The sequence below is a fragment of the Aethalodelphis obliquidens genome, unplaced genomic scaffold (genome assembly GCF_003676395.1).
Source record: "Aethalodelphis obliquidens isolate GAN/ISIS:26980383/991018 unplaced genomic scaffold, ASM367639v1 scaffold6, whole genome shotgun sequence".
NCBI lineage: Eukaryota > Metazoa > Chordata > Mammalia > Artiodactyla > Delphinidae > Aethalodelphis > Aethalodelphis obliquidens.
In genome coordinates, this window is record NW_020837950.1 from 55,017,520 (window position 1) to 55,039,849 (window position 22,330).

Below are 22,330 nucleotides of genomic sequence, written 5' to 3' on the forward strand. Positions count from 1 at the left end.
CAGACTCTAGATCCATCCACATCTCTACAAATGATCCAATTTTTTTCTTTTTTATGGCTGAGTTAATATTCCATTGTATATATGTACCACATCTTCTTTATCCATTCATCTGTCATTGGATATTTAGGTTGTTTCCATCTACTGGCTATTGTAAATAGTACTGCAGTGAACATTGGAGTGCATATGTCCTTTTGAATTATGCTTTTCTCAGGGTATATGCCCAGTAGTGGGATTGCTGGGTCATATGGTAGTTCTATTTTTAGTTTTTTAAGGAACCTCCATACTATTCTCCACAGTGGCTGTATCAATTTACATTCCCACCAACAGTGCAAGAGGGTTCCCTTTTCTCCACACCCTCTCCAGCATTTGTTGTTTGTATATTTTTTGATGATGGCCATTCTAACCGGTGTGAGTTGATACCTCATTGTAGTTTTGACCTGCATTTCTCTAATTATTAGTGATGTTGAGCATCTTTTCAAGTACCCCTGGCCATCTGTATGTCTTCTTTGGAGAGATGTCTATTTAGGTGTTTGGCCCACTTTTTGATTTGTGTTGTTTGTTTTTTTGTTACTGAGGTCCATGAGCTGTTTTTATATTTTGGAGATTAATCCTTTGTCAGTTGCTTCATTTGCAAATATTTTCTCCCATTCTGAGGGTTGTCTTTTTGTCTTTATGGTTTTCTTTGCTGTGCAAAAGCTTTTAATTTTCATTAGGTCCCATTTCTTTATTTTTGTTTATATTTTTGTCAGGAATTGGCTCAAAAATTACCTTCCTGTGATTTATGTCAAAGAGTGTTTTTTCTGTGTTTTCCTCTAAGAGTTTTATAGTATCCGGTCTTACATTTAGGCCTTTAGTCCATTTTGAGTTTATTTTTGTGTATGGTATTAGGTAGTGTTCTAATTTCATTCTTTTACATGTAGCTGTCCAGTTTTCCCAGCACCACTTATTGAAGAGGCTGTCTTTTCTCCACTGTATATTCTTGCCTCCTTTGTCATAGATTAGGTGACCATAGGTGTGTGGGTTTATTTCTGGGCTTTCTATCCTGTACCATTGATTTATATTCCTGTTTTTGTGCCAGTACCGTTCTGTCTTGATTACTGTAACTTTGTAGTATAGTTTGATGTCGGGGAGCCTGATTCCTCCAGCTCCATTTTTCTTTCTCAAGATTGCTTTGGCTATTCAGGGTCTTTTGTGTTTCCAAACAAATTGTAAAATTTTTTATTCTAATTCTGTGAAGAATGCCATTGGTTATTTGATAAGGATTGCATTGAATCTGTAGATTGCTTTGGGTAGTATAGTCATTTTCACAATACTGATTCTTCCAGTCCAAGAACATGGTATATTTTTCCATCTGTTTGTGTCATCTTTGATTTGCTTCATCAGTGTTTTATATTTTTCTGAGTACAGGTCTTTTGTCTCCCTAGGTAGGTTTATTCCTAGGTATTTTATTCTTTTTGTTGCAATGGTAGTTGGGATTGTTTCCTTAATTTCTCTTTCTGATCTTTTGTTGTTAGTGTATAGGAAAGCAAGAGATTTCTGTGCATTAATTTTGTATCCTGCAGCTTTACCAAATTCATTGATTATCCCTAGTAGTTTTCTGGTGGCATCTTCAGGATTTTCTATGTATAGTATCATGTCATCTGCAAACAGTGATAGTTTTACTTCTTCTTTTCCAGTTTGTATTCCTTTTATTTCTGTTTCTTCTCTGATTGCCGTGGCTAGGACTTCCAAAACTATGTTGAATAAGCGTGGTGAGAGTGGACATCCTTGTCTTGTTCCTGATCTTAGAGGAAATGCTTTCAGTTTTTCACAATTGATAATGATGTTTTCAACTGCAAAATGGAGATAATAATGGCAATGAATTAATAGAGCCATGAGCATTAGATGAGATAATATATGCACACTGCTTAGCAGCGTGCCTGGACTATAGAAGGAATTCAGTAAAGAATAGCCATTATTCTTATTGTCATTGTTCTTATTATTATTATTTTCATTTGTGTCTAAAATATTTTAAAAGATGGCTGGTTATTTCCAGAATACCTGTGAAACAAATCCTGAGATGGAAACTAGGGAAAGGAAATCAACTAGAAGGATTTGGATGAAGGTGGTCGAAATTTGGCTCTGTCTGCACATTAGAAATTGGAGTTTTTCTTTTTTGTTGTTTCTAAACAAAAAATATCATATTTTTGACAGTTCTGATTCAAAGATTTCACAAAGTGCATTGATTCAAATTCTAACCAATGATTGACTTGTGTGAAAATAAATAAATACCTCTTTAGTAATGAGTTTTGAAAAAATATTTAATAAAACATCCCAAATGAACAGTCAGTATTCAAATAAGTTTTTTATGTTTTTTATAAATGCATAGCATATTGCAAATACTGTAAACTAATTGGTAAGTTTTTAACCAATGGTTTAAATAGAATGGTTTAGAAACCATTCTGTCTGAATTTTCAAGGGAGGTCAGTGTTTCTTTGGTATTGTAACACTTGTAATTAATCAGATTTTATTTTCCATAAGAAAAAAGATGCTTCTCTTAAAAATAATAAAAATACAACATCAATAAAATGATACTGATGTATCCCTGAATTTATGCCTGCAATATCAGGGAGGATATGTAGGTAACACCCATTACCAAAAAGAAAAATAATCAGATGATTATTTATATATTGTGAAATTGAGAGGACAATAAAAAACATTTAGAAATATATGTATAATATGTATACATATGTTTATATATATATTATGTATATAAACATTTGAATGCTAATATGAATAGATATATTTCTCTCATACACTCTCTCCCCATCCCACCTTGAATCAAATTTCAGGCCTGTGGCCATCTGGGAATCTCTTTTCTTGCTGTCAGCTCTTTCTCTTTTTACTCCACATGATTTCCTTTGTCTTTCTTACCATTCTTTAGGTGACTATCATCTCTTTTTCCTTAGTAATGTGAGGTCCTTGTGACTCAGCTATTCCTGGTTCTGTCCTCAGGGAGCTGCTCAGATGTATCGCTGATGAAGGCTTTAAGTCCTTCAGATTCCCCAAACATCCATTTACAAAACAAACAGATCTTCATATTCTGATATTGGCTGCTTCTCATGGTATTACTTTAACATGTTGTTAGGTTGATAGGTGGTGGGAACAAAACAAGTTTGTTGAGTGAAAAGAAAATCCCTTTCTGTCACAGTGGAATAAATCAAATTCAGTCCTGTTCCAAGCTCTGCAACTGAGATGAGTCTATACAATTTTAGTTGTCATCTAATAAAGCTGAAAATGTTTCGTTCAAATGATTTCTAATGTTTCAGAGCCCAAACTAAGTCATGAAGACTTTTGGAAAATGCTCACCATTTTAGTTGGGCTCTTTCAGATTTTATTCATTATTAGAATATGTAACAATAACAACAGTCATTCAACTTAAAAACAGCACAAGGCCTATAAAAATTCCCAACAAGAAGAGGCTGCACAAAGAGAAATACAGGAAAGCTGAAATGACAGGACTGGTTTCAGATACTTAGTGGTGAAAGGTCTTAAAACCTTTGTTTTCTTCAAGGCAAATTTTGCTCAGAGACCGAGATTGTCTTTGCCAATAATTTATTTAACACAGGTTCACTGTAGGAATTATAGTTTATAATAATATTTTACAAGGCAGTAGAATACAGAAAAACTTCTCTTAATAAGATAATAAAGAAATAACCTACTCCATAGCAGCGATAGGTAATTACGCTATTGTTCCAGGCAAAGGGGAGATGAAAGAAAGTCCAAATTTCGTTGAGGAGTACCTTTCTATGAGTTGGTTCTCTGTAGAATCAGTCCTTCCAACTAAAAGCTGGGTATCAGCTGCTGGCTTAGGTACCTCATTTCTGGGGCATGAAGCTAGTGGGCAACAGTACCAGTGTTGGCAGGCAAGGTGGCAGCTCCAAAGGTTATTACTGTATGGACAGTTACACAACTTGTGCCACTGCCTCTGAAGAGTAGCCTTGCTAAGGCAAGAACTGATGTCCCTTCTCTTCCTGAGACTACCGCACAGTTTAACATCACTGCTGACCAAGAGTAGCCTGGCTGTAAGGGAGCAAGTGTCTCAAGATCTTTAGAGAGCTATTTAGATCAACAAAGAGTAGCCTTGTCCAGACTGAACACTCTTCAGTTGCTGGTCAAACTTATTGATATTTAAAGTTCAAAAGTCTGTCATGTGACTTTTACTGTGGTGTCAATGATGAAATAGTCCTTTCCACTCCAGGTGTGAGAATTTGATAAGTAAGTCTTAATATCTAACTTCAATTTTATCAAAATGATTTATTCTAAAGAAGTTTAAACCATGAACAACTTTGTCCAAAACAAGATTTCAAAACATGGATTTGAAATCATAACAAGTCAGTATACAATGTTAAAGTCATTTATCTTTAACCTGAGAGCAAAGAGGAGTTTCATGGGAAGGCATACCTTGGTGATGCTGCAGACTGGGTGCCAGTCCACCGCAGTAAAATGAATACCACAATAAAGCCAGTCACACAAGGTTTTTGGTGCATATAAAAGTTATGTTTACACTAGACTATAGTCTGTTAAGTGTGCTATAGCATTGTGTCTTTAAAAAGTGCATACTTTAATTAAAAAATACTTTATTGCTAAAAAAATGGTAATCATCATTTGAGTCTTCAGCGAGTCCTAGTGGTAACTTCAGAGATCACCGTAAGAAATATAATAGTAATGAGAAAGTTTGAAATTTTGCAAGAATTACCAAAATGTGACACAGAGACATGAGCTGAGCAAATGCTGTTGGAAAAATGGCACCAGTAGACTTGCTCCTCATGGGGTTTCCACAAACCTTCGTTTTGTAAAAAATGCAATATCTATGAAGCCGAAGAGAACAAGGTATGCCTGCCTGTACTGTCGCAAGTGTCTTCTTAGGATCTTAGAAATAAGGAGCACATGATTACCTGCAAATAGCTCTTAATGGATCTGAGCAGAGATGTGCCAAGGCAGATATCTTTGTGATTATATATCTTAGTGATTGTCATCCATGTAAACCATTATTTGAAAAGGCTCTCTAACAGTTGAAAATTTTACATTATTTGTTTTTTATTTTTGCACTCATATTGCTATTTTATTTCTTCTTTTAATGCTTGAAAAACCCTTATGATTATTCTATCATATTTCATTGTCTTAAAATATGTTATACTGAAGTTTGAATTTTTAAAAACTTCCCTTTGATCATAAGGTCCTAAGTGTTAAATTCTTTTTAGATTCAATTATATTTGTTATTAGTACACAGTGAATCAAAACAAAGTAGATTTATTATTAATTTTTATAAATAATTATTAAATATCAAAACTGAAATTTTGAAATACAAGAAATACATCTCTTTGTTCTTTGAATATTTTATTTTGGGAATTTTCAGATCTACAGAGAAGCTGAAAGAAGAGTACCATAGTCATCTTCACAGCTTTCACTTAGATTCACGAGTTGTTAATGTTTTGGCACATTCACTTGAGGAGAGATCAAGTACATATAATATAGAATGACATTTTGTTTCCCAAGTTTATACCAGCCCCAGGTTTAGAATGAAATCCTATTTATAAGTTGTAGTTCCGGCACCCTCCCTGTTTTGGTAGGATTTACAGTCCACCCAAAGGTCTCCCACCTCCTCCCTTATTCCTGAGATGTCCTGGATTTGTCTCAGATGTGCATATGAGTAAGTTTGTTGGTTACCACCTGGAACCTATTATTACCTTCTCTATACATAGCCCTCCGTGAAGAAATATACTGTATCCATAAAGGTGTGACCTGGAAACTTCCCACAGTCCCAAGTATGCCCACAGGTACCTAACCTTCCCACCAGGCATCAAGAACTCGGATCCAGCATCTCCTTAGCAGAGCACCACTGCCCCTAGTAAATAATGCACGTTTCTCTCTCAGGCTATTACTGCTGTTCTGTGTTTTCTAATGTTCTTGATGCCTTGGAACCAAGTCCATTTATAAATGCTTCCCTGTTCCTTCTGTCATGTTATACAAATCACAGAGGTACCAAAACAGCTGTTTTCCCCAATACCTTTTTTTAAAAAAATAAAACAACTATTTATATTTTACCCTACAGCGTTAATACCATCACCAAAAGACTCAAACACGAATTCCTGGGGAACCTGGCTATGGACAGATTCCTCGTCACCATCTTTCAGTGAAGTAAAGTCCATTTTTCTCTCTGATTTCCAAAGCGTTGTTATTGGGCCTGATTTGCCTTCCTTCGTTCTCACACAGGGAAAGTTCTATTCAGCCGGCTCTTCAGTCTCTCATGCAAGTTTACCCCTAATGAACCTACCATATTTCAATACCTGTCATGGACACCACTCCAGCTTAAGGTCTTCCCCAGCATTCAGGCACATTCACGCCCATACATAAACAACGCATCTATGAGAGCCAGAAATTAAATCCCAAGTTAGCATGTCTGCACATATGTGTAACATGGTAATTCAAAATAAGAAGAAAATTAATTTAGGAACAAAGTTAACAGAGAAATAAATTTATTTATGGTCAACCTAATTACACTCTTGAAGTAAGAAAAAAGTATGTGATTTGGGTTGTTGGTGAATTCTAGGAACAAACGCCTTTTGTACCTTTTGCTAGTACAACTAATAGCTAGGAAGGGGGAACAGCAAGCCTTGTAATTTGGATAAATTTTGGAATTTCTATTCATTTTGAAACCAATGAAGGAAACTAAAAACTTAGTTTACTTCAGTGCAATTGTGGTAGTTTGGGGTTTTCTAGAAGTGTCTATGAATTTTTTAAAGCTTGGGAAATTGTTCCCCCCTGAATGTACACATGAATGAACACACTAATTCTGAGAAGTGACCGACCTTTACCTTCCAGTTTTTGTGGTTTCTAATGGTATAATGATGTCTAGTGCATGCATTTAAAACTTTTGCCAGATTTAAAACAGAAACATATTTAAAAATTTTATTGACTGATTTCACATTCTTGTCTAATTGTGTTTTCATTTTAGAAAAACAAAAATAACCAGGGGCTGTTTAAAGACAAACTAATTAAAACAACCTTTCTTTAAAGGTTTTTCAATGTAGCTTATGAAGGTTAAACATTTAAATTAGGGAAATGCCTGTTTTTTCCCTGAATTGTCTTTATTTTTGAACTTGGGTGCTGGGAGCTTAGAATATGGAACTCTGCCCAACTTATATGTTGTAATAATTTATTAATTATTTCCACTATTTCTTCATTTATTCAATACATAGTAAGAGAAAAATAGTAACTTTACTTACATCATAAGACAGTTGGTAAGGCATTCTGTGAGTGCATTCCTTGTTGTTAGAGAGGGAACAGTTGTAAAAGAACTGTTTCTAATGTTAAAATTTCTAAATTAAAAAAAACTAAAAACAGTAATTTGTCCAATTTCAGGCAAAATCATTGCTTTCTAACTTGCACTAGCCGATTGAAACTGGTTGGTAGGTGCTATAAAATGCCCACCTTTCCTTATTTCTCTTTTCATTTTATATTTTTGGAGAAAAGAGGGCAACATTCCACAAAGTCCCACACTTTCATTCCTTTGTTAACACCATGTTCATCTGACTGGCTTCCCATTTCATTACTTCTGTCTTGTCTTCATATATTAATTTTGCTTTACTCTTATCTCCTCTCTAATGAAATATTCATATAACTTTCTTTCCCTCTAAATAGACTGAAATGTAACCTTCAAGTGAGAGCCAGGAGAAGAAACAATGGTGCAATGTTTTCTTAATCTTTATAAATAACACTGTACTAGAATTTGAGGTTTCTAATTTGGTTGTTTTTTCTTGCAGTTGAATGAGTTAAATAATTAAAAAGAAAATTTACACTTATTGAAATTTTTGAAAAATTAGATTTTTACTCCAAAACAATACTTACATATTTTGTTTCAGCATTTTCAAAGATCTTTAGAGCAAGAATTAATTTAGATACGTCTTATCCATCAGCTGTAATGAGATGAATTTTGAGTTTGCAGGATATAAAAGAGTTTCACTTGGGAATTCCCTGGCAGTACAGTGGTTAGGGCTCCGCGCTTTCACTGCCGTGGGCCCAGGTTCAGTCCGTGGTCAGGGAACTAAGATCCTGCAAAATGCGTAGCGTGGCCAAAAAAAGAAAAAAAAAAGTTTCACTTGACAGCTATGGTCATGTATTCTGATAATACATATTATTGTTTTATATTTTTTTATTTGTAATCTCTGAAAAATAAATGCTATGTTGACACTAAGCACTCAATAAATCCTCAGCAGTTAAACATGGCTCCTGGTCCCCAGAAGCCCTGCCAGGACTTGGGATTCAAGAGAGGGTAAAGGGGCGGGGAGAGTGAATGAGTACATAGATAAGCATGGATGGCAGGGTTGTGAGATATTTTTGCTTGAGAGCACTGAGTTTAAATTTGTCTATATTTTGACTTTAGAATCTCGTTAAATTTGGTGTTGTTTTAACCTGTATTTTAAGAAGATCTATTCTGTATTGTCTAGAATTATTTAAATTACTGAGGATCCTATTATCTTCTTGGGGTTATATAATACAGATATGTATGTAAATATTCTGACACTCATTTGCAAACATGTTACAATTTTAATTCCCACTAAGCCTACTCTAAGTTTATGCTTCACGTAACATAAGAGTATGTTCACCAGTTCATTTTTCCATGTGTGCAATAGTTTAGAACTCTTTAATATTAATTCTTTAGAACTGAAGTTTCTTAAATTGATCTCAGTCAAAAAACAAGTTTGTATTCAGAAAGTTTAGGGAAAACAATTCCAATTCAGATGTGAGTGTCTGTGTATGTATCATTTATTTTCCTTTAGTATAATTAAATAAATTAATTTTCGTAGCATATATTTAAAAGTGAAAAGAACATTTGACTTTTAAAGGAAAACTTTCCGTAAGGCATTCTCACGAAAGCAGCTTTACTGACCATTTGGAAACATTTATTTTTTAAACAAAGTGGTAAAGCAGAAATGGGCTTACCAGGCAGAAAATAACTGCTCTGGGACAAAATTTCAAGTCTCTTGATAAAAAATACAATTGTGGTTAAATTCATAGGTGGCTTGTTTTGCTTTTGTTGCCAAGTGTTGGGAACCAGTGGTCTATGGTGACTGGCAGCAGTTCTCCGGGGACTTTTAAGGCATGTGACCTTCTAAGCTCTAGGACTGAGTTTTAGAGTTACCAGAAAAGCTGTCTCATTGACCAGACCTATGTTCACTACCATCTTGTGCCTGGCTAAACAAGATGGCCAGATTAGGAAATGTTTCTGAACAGATTTATGATAAATGGATCATTTGATTTATTTTTAGTAACTTGAATGGAAACTTTGAGAATATATTTTCAGAACAATTTTTATATTTGAATTAGATACAAGACTAGGGACAGTTACTTTTATGAGTTGGGGAGGGTGGTGGTCTGCTTTCATTTCTTACTATTACTTTTTAAATCCTGAATGATCCCTGCAAAATATTATCATCCTTGTCTTTGTAGATGGGAAAAAAGAAGACCAGAAAAGAGTGAGCAGCCTGAAGGTCACACACAACTAGTAAGTACTCAAGCTCAGGCTTGCCTTTCACCAAAGTTTGTTTTTCCATTAAATCGCATGGCCCCGTCCTCCAAATATGGTACCTACCAGAATGTCCTTTAGAGATATTTAGAAATAAAAAGATCACCGTTGGAAGCAGTACTAGATGAATAAACTCTAGGCTTTCTTCTGTTTACTCAGTGAGGTGTGAAATTATCCAAGCATTTCGTCACTAGCTTATAAAAAATTAGAACCTTTTCATTGTGTTCAATTTGAAACTTATGCAGAAGTTCTTGTGAATTTAGTTCTATATGTGATTGAATACAGGAAAAAGTGTTTAAAATTATAGCATCTTTTATAATGCTATAATTAATCCAGGATCATTCTCCAGAAAGCTACCCAATGAAAATATAAATAGCTTTTAAACAGTCTTTTTTTTTTTTTTCTTTTTTTCCAAAATTGTTCACAGTTCTACTGTTAGCCAGTTAATGTTTTTGGAGGAACTGTTTGGAGTAATAATAGAACTGAAAATGAACACAGTGAAGATGTCAAACATTGTTAATCTAGTGTTCCATTATAAATATGCTAATGTAACATATCTGGCAGGAGTTGGAATTTCTAACATGTAGCATACTGATGCATAATGAGTTTATGCTATATAGCTATTCCACAGAGTTTAGCAAATCCTTCAGTTTTTGGCAAACTTTAGTGTGATTAGCAACTTTCTGAATCCCTTTCTATCTTTTAAGGTAACATTCTTGGATTTGAATTGTTCACTGATGTCGGTGGATCAGAGTCCTGGGTGTTAATGTAGAGAGAATGAAGGGTCACAGGTTAGAGACCTGTGGAAAGTGCTAACTGCCCATGTACGTCTGCTCTGTGTAACATCTGATTAGGCTTGTCACATTCAGCAAAGCTACTGAGAGCCTGGTGGAGTTTGCCATAGATTGTAAATTCTGGGAATGCCTATGGAAAAAGACCTTTGTTCATCTCAGTGTGGATTTATTTCTTCCTCTCTTTGATCAGGGAAGAAAAAATTTTTTATTGCTCGTCTCTGTAATTGGTTCTCACATCCTTCTTTCCATATCGGTAAACAAACTGATTAGCTGTTCCTGCTGATAACTAAATAGGGATGGAGGAATGGAGAGTAGTATCCATGAAATAAACCTAGAGTCAGGATGTGGTCACCTATTTCAAAACCTTGGAGATTATTTGTAACCTCATACAGTTTCCACCTTGTAATGTCTAACACTCAGAAGAAAAATACTTGGTTGGATTTTGAAATATTCTGACCAATTTTTTTTTTAATAGATTCTCCTGAAAATCACTTAAAATAGCTAGGGTGGTGGGAAAAAAAAAAAAAAGAGATAAACCAAATAGGACCTTGGTTTCCTCCTAGATAGATAAAAGAGACCTTATGCTACTGGCATTTTATCTGTTTCTGTGTGAGGCTAAGCAACCACCATGGGCTACTTCTTCTTGACTCACAGATGAACACAAGTAGCTGATGGAGTTTTATTTACACAGTTGAGGACGGAACAACACGACCTTCAGTGGATAGCAGGGGTTCATGTTTCATAGCTTTAAGGCTTTTTCTTAGAGACATCCCAAATAATCCAGGTTTCCTTAAGACCCCGGGCATGTCACCTCAACCTGGAATTTTGGGGGCTCAACCAATGTTTATTTTTTTTAAATCATTTGTTTGCTCAAAAAGGATGTTCATTTAAACTTAAATAATATATTACTTATTTTTATGTCTGTTTCTTAAAACTGTCCCATGGAAAAGTCCCTTTTCAAGCTAGGTTCTAAAGGAAAGGCCTGCAGATTGCCCTTTCTCAGTTCTGTTTTCATTCCAGCTTTGGAGTATTAAGGGATTTGGGAAGTTAAGATAAGATCCCCAATCCTAACAAGCCTCACTTTTATCCAAACAAAATTTAAAACCCAAGTAAGGGTGTCCATTATACTGAAGCAAATCAAAGGCACTACTAAACTTTGTTGCTTAAAAGCCAGATAATGGTTAAGTGGTTAAATGCTGAACACATGTATAAATAAACACCAGGACAAGAATTTTCTTAATAAGAATTTTGGTAAGAAATTTAAGAAATCTTAAAGTGGAAAGTATTTATATTTTCCCGCTTCAATTCTTATTTCCATTTTGTTTCCCTAAATAACTAATTATACATTTGCCACAATCCCCATAGAGATTAAGTTTGGGGGCATATTCTAACATACCTTTCTTTTAATCTCTTCCAGTTCAGTTCACTAAATTGCTCTCATGCCCTCTGCTCACACACAGATTTGAATGGTATTTACTTAGAACTCATAAGGAAAAGCCATCGTATGTTATCAAAGTGTATTTGAAAATATATAAATTATACCACATACCAAAGACATAATTCTGTTTTTAATGGATCCACCAAAAACTGAATTGTCCTTTCCAGCCAAAGACAATGTTTGATGTTACAAAAGAGATGGAAAACTTCTCTTAGAAGTCCCTTAAAAAATTGTTTCTTGGCGGCTTTATAAGATAAGCACTACAAAATTGAACTAAATAATTTATCATTTTAATTAAGTGATTTTATACAATGCATTGCTTTGAATTTCTCACTTCTCTCATACTTGCTATTACAGTATCTACTTGGGCATTTTGAATATGATAAAATCACTCTTCTCTGGAACTATAAACTAACAGTGTTCTTAGCATTTACACTCAACATGCAGTGAAATAAATCATTAAAGTATTTCTTAGTAAAACAAAGACAAATCTGGAGAAATCTTTGCTTAGTTGATTTCCTATATTTACATTGCTTTTTGTTTCTGATAGTTGTTTGGCATCGCATATGGTAGCACAAAAGCAAATCCAGAATCTTGTTTTAGCTTAAAACATTGGAGAAAATGTGATAAGTACCACACTAACATGGAGGATTGAGAGGCTAAAGACAATGCATTTATTGTACTATCCTTTAAAATTATTTTAACAACATTAAACAATGACAATTTATTTAACATTTATCATTGCTCCTGGGAGAAAAGGTGTAATTTTTAAAAATTTCACATGCTTTACATAAAACAAACATATCTAATAGTAAATTTAAAAATTTTAAATCATAGATAATTACTAGTGTTGAAACAACTTTGTTTAGTTTTGTTTGGTAAGAAAGATTTCTCTTATAAAATATGCATTATTTTAAATAAATAATTCCACAAAAATCCTAGGATCAAGAAAGAAATTCCTGTGGCTTGATTGTCTCAGGCAGGTGATGTGAGATGGGGATGCAAGTAATTATGGTCTTTTGAGATTCTGATCTTGTTTCCAGACTGCATTTGTTCCTTTTTATGTAAACAGCAGATAACTTGAACTGATTGTCAGGTCTGTTAAGTAAAAAAAGAATCAAAGCTACTGAGGAAAAAAGGTATATTTCATAGGGTTACTAAATTCACAACAAAGCTTTGAAAGTTATTGTTGAACATGTCATTTATTTTAGAATAAGCCAGCATGGAGTGAGGATGGAATTAATTTTGCTTCAGGTCATCATTATTATAAGCTATTACTAAGATATAAACACAAAAATGTTTGAAATTCTGGTATAGAACAAGGAACTTGCACAATTGTCCTTGTCCAGTAACTAAAATATTACTTGGTAAGATGAACAAAGACTATTTCGTGTAAGAATGACACTGAATATTTTAAAGAAAAGAGATCTGTTGACTTTATGTGTAGATGGTTTCAATTTAGAAAAGACTATTTGGGAATTTGTCCATCGCAGTTTATTTATCCACTTTATTTTCTCAAAGTCCCTCCTACTGGAAAGCATTTAAGGGTTATTCTTCTTGAAAGAGTTATATGGACTATGTGTGTCCTCTCATTGTTTCAATTAAGGGCCCTCAGCTGTTTTTCTCATTGTGAAGTGAAAAACAAAGAATTAATTTGTTCTCTTCTGTTAAAGGTCTATTTTGCAAAGGCCAGACGTTCTGTATATTCACATGGAAAGATGGGAACTTTATGTGAAATGTCTATATTCTTGCCTAAGGAAATGTGCAGAATATATTAACTTATGGTTTTTATAAGAAACTCTTTCTGGCACTTCAGTGGGTTTTTGAAGGATTTTTGGATTATGATATACATTATGGATGGATCTGGTACCGTGTAAGTGTTTAAGGCAAGGCACATCATGGTTAATTTATGCGCTGTCCGCTTGTTTTAATCATATGAAAAAGAAAGGTGAATCTTTTTGAAGAAGCTTTGGTGATACTAAGTAACAGCCAGATACCACCAATAAGCCAGATACACTTATGTCTGCACTGGACTGAACAGTTTAAGAAAATATAAGGAGTGAATAGACCCATTTTCTTCAACAATTCATATTTTCTAAAAAAAGAAAAAATCATAGAAAAATAAATGCAGTTTTCATGGCTTATATGTTTCAAGTCCATAAACACATAGGCTATTAAAAAAAATTCCATAAGGGAATTCTAGCCTATTTCCTCTGATAGGAAAACTTCATCTTTTAAGTATCTTACATTTGATTAAGTGTAAGAAATGAAAAGTTTACGCAGGCCAGATGAAGGGTATACAACCTGCTTGCATAATTATAAAGTAAATATCGTTTATTGTGCTCTTATTCTGTGTTAGAAAAATGATAGATTTACATCCACTTTAAAAAATCCTGATAATAATCCTATAAAGAATGGATTGTTTTCCTCATTTTATTGATGAGGAAACTTAAGATCCCAGAGATTAAATGACCTCTCCAAGGTTTCACCACTAATGCCTTGCCTTACTAGGATACATGGCAACTACAACTCTTCTTTCTTGTGTATCAGACTGCCTCTTTTATGTAGTCAGGCACTCGTAATACTCATGTCCAAGTCAAGGTTCTTATAAGAAATAGAAAATGTACTCTAAAAGTTTTCAGAAAAGAATCAGTTGAGGAGGATATTATTTTAAATGCCTGTAAGATCTCCATAAGAATTCAGGACAAGTTGAATTTGTAGCCCTTTGGAAGAGCTCCAGAGAATGCTCTCTCTCTGTCGTCTCCATTTCTCTTCGTAGCACATAAATGCTGTGCTTTTCATAGTGTTACCAGCTCCCACTCATCCTCTCCCAGTCTTCTTAGTGTGCAGGACTGCGGCCAGCATCCCCATTGCTGCCTATTAGAAAGTCTCTGCAAGCCTCTGATTGACCCCAGGTTATATTTTGGAGCCAGGGCACTCAGTTCAAGATCTCAGGGCTAGGCTTTCAATCTCATTGCTGGTCCAATCAGATCTAATGGCAGGAATGATCACACACTCTCTCTGCTTACTTGGAGGGGCACAAGTGCACATTCAGATATATCTGGTACAACCCAGAACTTCTGTTTTCCTGGGATTTGGGAATTTTATTTGCACTTTTCTGTTCCATAATTATGAGGAGCATGAAGAATTTAAGTTCACACAGGACACTGCAGAGTTGATGATTCAGTAGATGCTTTACGTTTAGTGATTGGTTGGTGAAATATTTTGAGTTTCTGGATTCTAAATGAATACGTTTAAAGAATTAAAAAAGCTTTTTATAGGCCTTTTCTCCATGGGGAAGAAAATAGAGCTTATGTTCTCTTTTGCTGGTCACTAGAGTTCCCTTAAGAGTAATGTTCTAGAGGAAATGTGAGACGATATTAGTACCATTTTTCTCTTGCCTGGAAAATGGTAAACATGTCCATAGAGAAGAAAACCTCCCCATAGATTACTTTGTTTCCATTAACTTTAGTAATTGTTCTCTTTTTCAATTGGCTGGATTAAAAGAAAAGATAATTCATGACAATACAAGAGAATTTAATTGAAAAGCCTAGGGATATTCTTGCATAGTAAAGAAGCAATTCAAAGCGTTAGTCTGTGCTTAGATATATTCCTAATGAAATTTTAAGCATTATGAAGTTTGTTAACCTCTCACCATATTGTAGCAAGATATTTATTTGTCTTTGAGGTTTGTGTTGATAGCTCTTAGTTATAAAGGACACCAAAGCACTGATGTTAGTAAAACCCAAAGAACTAAAACTAGTCCGATAAGAAACACAGGCTTGTGTCATCAGTAGTGTACATTTTCTGCCAGTCTTTACTTCTAGTACAAAAATATTTCCCAAGAAAAAGACTAGCTACAATTGGAAGACGCTTTAAACTGTGATGCCTTTGCATCATTTATTCATTAATCTTATTGAATAGTTTAAATTAAAATTACATTTGTAATAGCTGTAGCTATTGCTTGATTATGCTGCTACTACAAATGAATTTCTATAGACTTGATTATAAAACAATCCAGAATAAATTTATTTTCCTATTTTACCCTTTTCAGTAATATACTACTTATAAAATAAAGACAAAGGTTGTGTGTTGAAGTTATGACTATATATGAAGGCATTTTATCCTGTTTTTGGCTTTGGAAAATTTCAAGACTTTGTGAAAATATCTCCAAACTACATCATCGTATGTTGAGGAAGTGATTAGACCATCCCAGATTTTAAGGTGCATAGTTTTATAGTTTAGATAGATTTCTTGTCAATCATCTGTTTCTTCTTCAAATGCCAGTAAGTCACTTTATGGTAGACTGAAATTGAATATTTTATCTTTATGTAGTGTGAATTTCAATTGTATAGGATTTTGGGGAAAAGAACACCTGCACATCAACAACAAAAAAGGAAATCATGGAAAATATTATCAGAGTTGTCATATCTTCAGCTACTGATTTTTTTTTTTTTAGAAATTCAAAATATAAAATAAGTAAATACATAAGCAAGCGTACACACACACACACACATACACACAGACACAGACACACACACACACGCATGTACTCATACTGTTATCTGGGCCTGAAGTCAGATTAGCCCCAAAGCGTAGTCCAAGCGGAATACTAGATAGCTCATATACTTGGCCTCCCAAAAGCAATGAAACTGTATCATTGGGTGCAGTGGCTCTTCGTGTGTATCATGTATTGTAGGGAAAAAATTACTGGACTTAACATACATAGTACAGCTAAATGAATATTAGGCAAAACATCAGTGGATGGAATATAAGCCTGGCTCAGTCTGTAATCTTTCTGAACCTCAGTTTCAATGTTTGTAAAGTGGTAATGATTGCTTGCCTTACTTTACTACATTAATACAAAGGGTAAAATGAGATGATATATGTGAGAGTGCTTTGTTATCTAGCCCACACTCCACATAACTGAGATATTATTTGGGGGAGTCAAGAGACTAAGTTATGTTTATGACTGCATTTTGGACAAAGCTTAAAAAGAATGTCTGTGTATGTTAAAGGTAATATGGTTGGATATTGGAGAAAGGTTTGGGAAGTTATTGGGTTGTGTTTTGGCTAGAAACTAAGTCACACAATTCACACATCTTTTTAAATATGTTTTCCAAGTGACACATGCAAGTAATTTTAAAAAGTCAAATAATTTAACAAGATTTATTTAAAACAAAGAGTTATCTCCTGTCCACTCTGCACCCAAATACATAGAACACATCCCTAGTCCTCAAAGGTAGCTATTTTCAACTTTTAGATACTTAGCTGATTATTTGTTTAGTATTTAACCCTGTATTTCTAAATAACATATCATACTGTTCCTTGATATTTCATCTTAACTTTCCATGGGTGGCTACCTTTCACACCATCCACCTTCCAGACACACACACACGTATACTCGTATGCATGCACACTCCTGTGCACACCTATCTTTGCGTACACACACATATACATGCACACTCCCGTGCACACCTATCTTTGCAGCCTACTCACTAGTACACACATGTACACTCGTGTGCATGCACACTCCTGTGCACACCTATCTTTGCGTACACACACATATACATGCACACTCGTGCATACACATTCCCATGTGCACCTATCTTTGCACACCTACTCACTAGTACACACACACAGCCTCTGACATCAACCTAATATAGTTACAACATGAGTTTTGGTTGAAAAAATAGTTTTTACATTATTATGAATCTGTAATATTATTCACTACTGATGCTTACCATTATGTTTTTGTACAAAGGTTTTACTTTCCCTGATGTTAATTATTTTATATATTTGTTTGTTTCATTTTCTATATACTAATCACTAATTAATTCCGAGACTTTCCATCATAAGTGTAATCCTCATCTCAATAATTTCAAATACATCAAGCATCCCACCAAATTTGGCTTCTTGGGGATCTCTCCCTGAGCCCGCTGTCCTCCCACTCTCATTTTCTAGCTGTGATTCTGAGATCCCCCTTTGTCTTCACCCAAATTATTAATTACCTGTGCTTTTTTCCTCTCTTGATTCTTTAATTCCAGGATCTCATGTTTTATCCTTCCTTAATTTAGTCTCATTCTATTGGCACATACCTCCACTAACATCCTAAGAAATGGATTTAGCTGGGGATTCATTTTTTTTGAAAATTTGCGTATCAGAATATGTACTTATTCTACTCTCACACTTACTAATAGTATCACGGGACTTAGAATCCAGCGTTGAAAAGTATTTTCTTTCAGAACTTTTGTTATTGCTCTCTCTCGCTGCTATTAGGAAGTTTCTGATGTCTAGTCCCTTGTTTGTGACCTGAACTTTTTCTGTCTAGAGGCTTTTAGGATGCTCTTGTTATTTTAAGTATTGTATCATTTCAAAATGTTGGGCTTTGCTATTATCTTTTTCTCACTGTTTCTTTGAACCCTTTGTCGGCCCTTTAACACTGGAAACATATATCGTTCGCTTTCTTGATTTTTTTCTTAATAATTTCCTCTGCATTATTTTTTCCATTCTCTCTTTTAGAAATTCTTATCATTCATAAATTTAGTTTGAGATAGTTTCTGTAAATTTCTTAGCTGCTCTCTCTCTTTCTCTCTGGAAGAAGATTTATGATTTAACAGTAACTTCTAAGCTTTCTATTTTTTGTAGTATCACCTTCATAATATTCAAGAACTATTATTTGTTGTTGGAATATTCATTTTAATAAGACCTGGTTTTGTTTTGTATATACATATATTCAGTCATTCAAAAAATATTTTTGAGCACCTAAGTCCCAGGTACTGTTTTAGGTACTGGAAAAACAGAAGAGAACAAAGTAAATAAATAACTTTGTTCCTGGGATTTACATTCCAGAAGGGAAGACAGTCAAAAAATGAGGTGAATTACTAAAACATATATGTTAGATAATAAGTCCTTACAAGGAAAACAAGCTAGGAAGGGGAACATGAACTTGTGGGGAAGGGGAATTGACATTGGAGATAGGGTGGCTATCTGTCTATCAAGGGAAAAGCATACAGAGAAGATGCTGAAGGAAGTGGGATAAGAAGTCATTTTTGAATATTTGTTGAAGGTTTTAGATCCCACGGGAAATGAGTGCTTGGAATGTTCAAATAGAAGCAAGAAACTTGAGTGTAGGGAACAGGCGAGGGGAAGCTGGCAGCAGGTGAGGTCTCAAGAGAGGTAGGCTGACAGACCACTCATGTAGACCTGGAGGAATTTTGGATTTTATTCTACATATAAGCAGAAGCCAGTTGAGTATTTTGAACAAGAAATTGGCAGGATTTAATTTGTTTTTAAGGAATCTTTCTTACAGCTATGTAGAAAATAGCTTAATAAAAATAGATAAGATAATAATACTGACTGACGTTTATATATTTCTTATTGTTTGTCACACTCTGTTCAAAGTGCTTGATCTATGTTTTTAAGTCCCAACAACAATCCGTGAGTTAGATACTATTATCTTCCTCCTTTTACTGGTGAGGAAACACAGGTACGCGGTCATTAAGTAATTCGCCCAAGGCATACGGCAGGTAACTGGCTCATCTAGGATATAAATCCTTGCAATGCACTTTCAGAATCTGAGCTCTAGCCCGGAGCTCTCTTGGAGAGGTGACAGAGTGTGTGCAGGGCTATTAGTTTGCAATAGTCCGCGTAAGTGAGGTTGGTAATTTGGACAAGGGTTGTAATGGTAGAGTTGTTGAGAAATTGCTGAATGTGAGAAGGGTTTGAAGGTAGAGCTGTCAGGATTTGCTGACAGATATGTGGGGAAAAAAGACTCATGGTCAAGGAAGACTGAGTATTTTAACAGTTAGGTAACTGAGGTTCCATTCACCAGGATACGGAGCATTGTGAAGGTAGGTTTGGCAGGAGTAAATCAAGATTTTGGTTTGAACATACTGCATTTTAGATGTCTGTTAAGCAGTCCAGTGGAAATACCACAGAAGAACTAGATATTGTTGAATTCTGGAATTTAAAATAGGTTAGGAATGGGATACAAATTTTAGACACACAACGTATATTTGGTATGTAAAGCAGCTGAGGTGAATGAATTCAGCTAGGGCAAGTAGCGATAAAGAAGAGGTTTGAGCACTGAACCCTGCATCATTGCAACACATCAAAATCAAGATATTCAGAAAAGGAGGCCAGGAAGAGAGCCACCAGTCAAATGGGGAAAACTATGAGATCATAGAGACTCAGAGGTCAATTAAAGTATGCTTCATGAAGGAAGGATTGATCAACAGAAAAAAAGTGCTTTTGAGGGATTGAAAGAGTTAAGGACTGAGAAGTTCTTATTGTATTTCAAAATATAGTCATGGGTCACATAGAAAAGAGCATTTTTAGTAGAGTGGTAGAATAGATTGAAAGAGAATGGGAGGAGAATAGTGGATAGAGCAGAGTATAGGTAACTCTGTTGAGAGTTTTGCTCTAAAGAAGAGAAAAATACTGAAGGAATGGGAATGGTCCAGTAAGTGGATGACATTGCTGATGTAAAAGAGTGATGCAATAATTGCAAAAGCAAAGGTCATGAGTAGGAGAGAGGGTATGGGATCCAGTGCACAATGGAAGAATTGACCTTAAGAACAGAGATAGTTTGTTCATTATAATCATATTTGGGAGTGGGAGAATATGGATGCTCCCTTTTATTTTCACCTATTTATTCAATAAAATAGAAATGTAAGGCACTCAGCTGAGAGTGATGAGCAGGAAGGATATTTTGCCTGTTTGAGGAGAGGAGAGAAGAGAATGGGTAAACCAGTTTCAGAGAGTGGGAGAAAGAATGGGCCAGTTAAAAATGGTAGGGCTGGGCGTCCCTGATGGCACAGTGGTTGAGAGTCCGCCTGCCGATGCAGGGGACACGGGTTCGTGCCCCGATCCGGGAAGAACCCACATGCTGCAGAGCGGCTGGGCCCCTGAGTCATGGCCGCTGAGCCTGCGCATCCGGAGCCTGTGCTCCGCAACGGGAGAGGCCACACAGTGATAGGCCTGCGTACCGCAAAAAAAAAAAAAAAAAAAAAAAATGGTAGGGCTGCTGGGCTACAAGGTGGTTTGTGGTCATGAAATTAAAGGGAGATAAGTTACCAAGGCTGTGTATTTTTCTGCAGACATATCCATCTCTTCTAGTGTAAACAGAGAAAAAACTGAAAGTTGGATTCAACCAGATGAGTTTGAGAGAGGATGGAGAGAAGGGCAAGAAGATTGAGGTGGGGAGCGAATATAATAAGGGGCTAAAGAATGTATGTAACAGAAATTTAAGGAAGCTGAGGACAGGAAGGGGAATATGACAGTGAAAAATTGATAATTCAGTAAACTAAGGGGTCCAAAAATTGTTGTAAACAGGGTATAAAAAGCATGAGGTGGAAAAAGAAGAGGTGATGGACTTGCAATAATCACATATTAATACTCAAGTCATAGATTTGAGTGAACACATCTGAGTGAACATTAAAGTAACTGTATATTTCCACTGCTTTTAGACTTGTGCTGAGTCTGTTTACTCAGTTGAGTTAGCAAGAGTCAAACAGAGATACTCTTTTCAGGAAATTGCAGATATAGAGGTGGCCAGAAAACAACTCATGGAAGAAGCGAGTATTTCCTTTGTCTCATAAAGGATTGATAACCACTAGTAGAAAGTTTATTGGTAGAGTTTTGGAAATAGATACATCTTCTGTATTCTTTCTTCTGTACAATTGTATTTCCCAAATAAGTGTCTTATTATTGCTATTAAAATATGGAAAACAAATTTAAAATTAACTGTAGGATTATATGGTATGTATTTTATACCTTTAAAAAGCTGTATCAAAGTGAAGTGGAGGACATGACTGCATAAGTATTTAGAATTAACAAAAAAAAGTCTTTGCTAGACTATGTCAAGTGTATCTTTTTTCTAATATGGACAGAGCAAATGAATGTTTAGAGTCAAAAAAGGATATGATGTTAAGAAACATTTTATCAAAAAGAGGATGACAACATACCATTGTGTATTTATAGTAATGGACAGTGGCACAATAGCCATCTGGAACTTTTGTAAAATGTATTTCAATTAATCATTAAGATACAACTTTTCAAAGCCAGTTTTTCCTGCTAAAATTTGGTTAATTTAAAACACTTGCATTGTTATATCCATATTTATCAAGTTATGTTCTAGCTACTTATGTAACCTTAACCCACTATTGTCAGTAAATTCAGAGGATCTTCCAGTAACAAGTATGCTCGGTATCCACATTACCAGGGATTCCCACGACAAGTGAAATTAAGTATATGGCCTTAGCTAGCAAAGTCTATTTCACATTCACTCAGCTAAATAAAACTTTTTAAGCCTTGAATCTAAGTATGTCCTCTCCCCAACTTAAAGTTTTCCATTGGACTTCAATTATACTTGAAATAAAATCCAGCTACTTTTCCATGACTTATAAATCTCTGTAATCTAGGTCTGACCTTTCAGACCTTATTTCCCTGATATTTGCTTTTCCTTCCACATGATCCAGTCATATGATCTTGTTGTTCCTGAGAGACTTACTTCTGCCATTACAGCCA

The 22,330-nt window shown here is 35.0% G+C and overlaps 1 long non-coding RNA gene across 1 annotated transcript; it reads left to right on the forward strand.

The window, feature by feature from the left end:
• The first annotated feature begins 647 nt into the window (after positions 1-647).
• LOC113618720 (uncharacterized) lies at positions 648-20,699 on the forward strand. The gene is made up of 3 exons (XR_003432094.1): positions 648-658; positions 1,112-1,115; positions 20,586-20,699. It is a non-coding gene; the product is annotated as an uncharacterized LOC113618720 (long non-coding RNA).
• Positions 20,700-22,330: the final 1,631 nt, after the last annotated feature.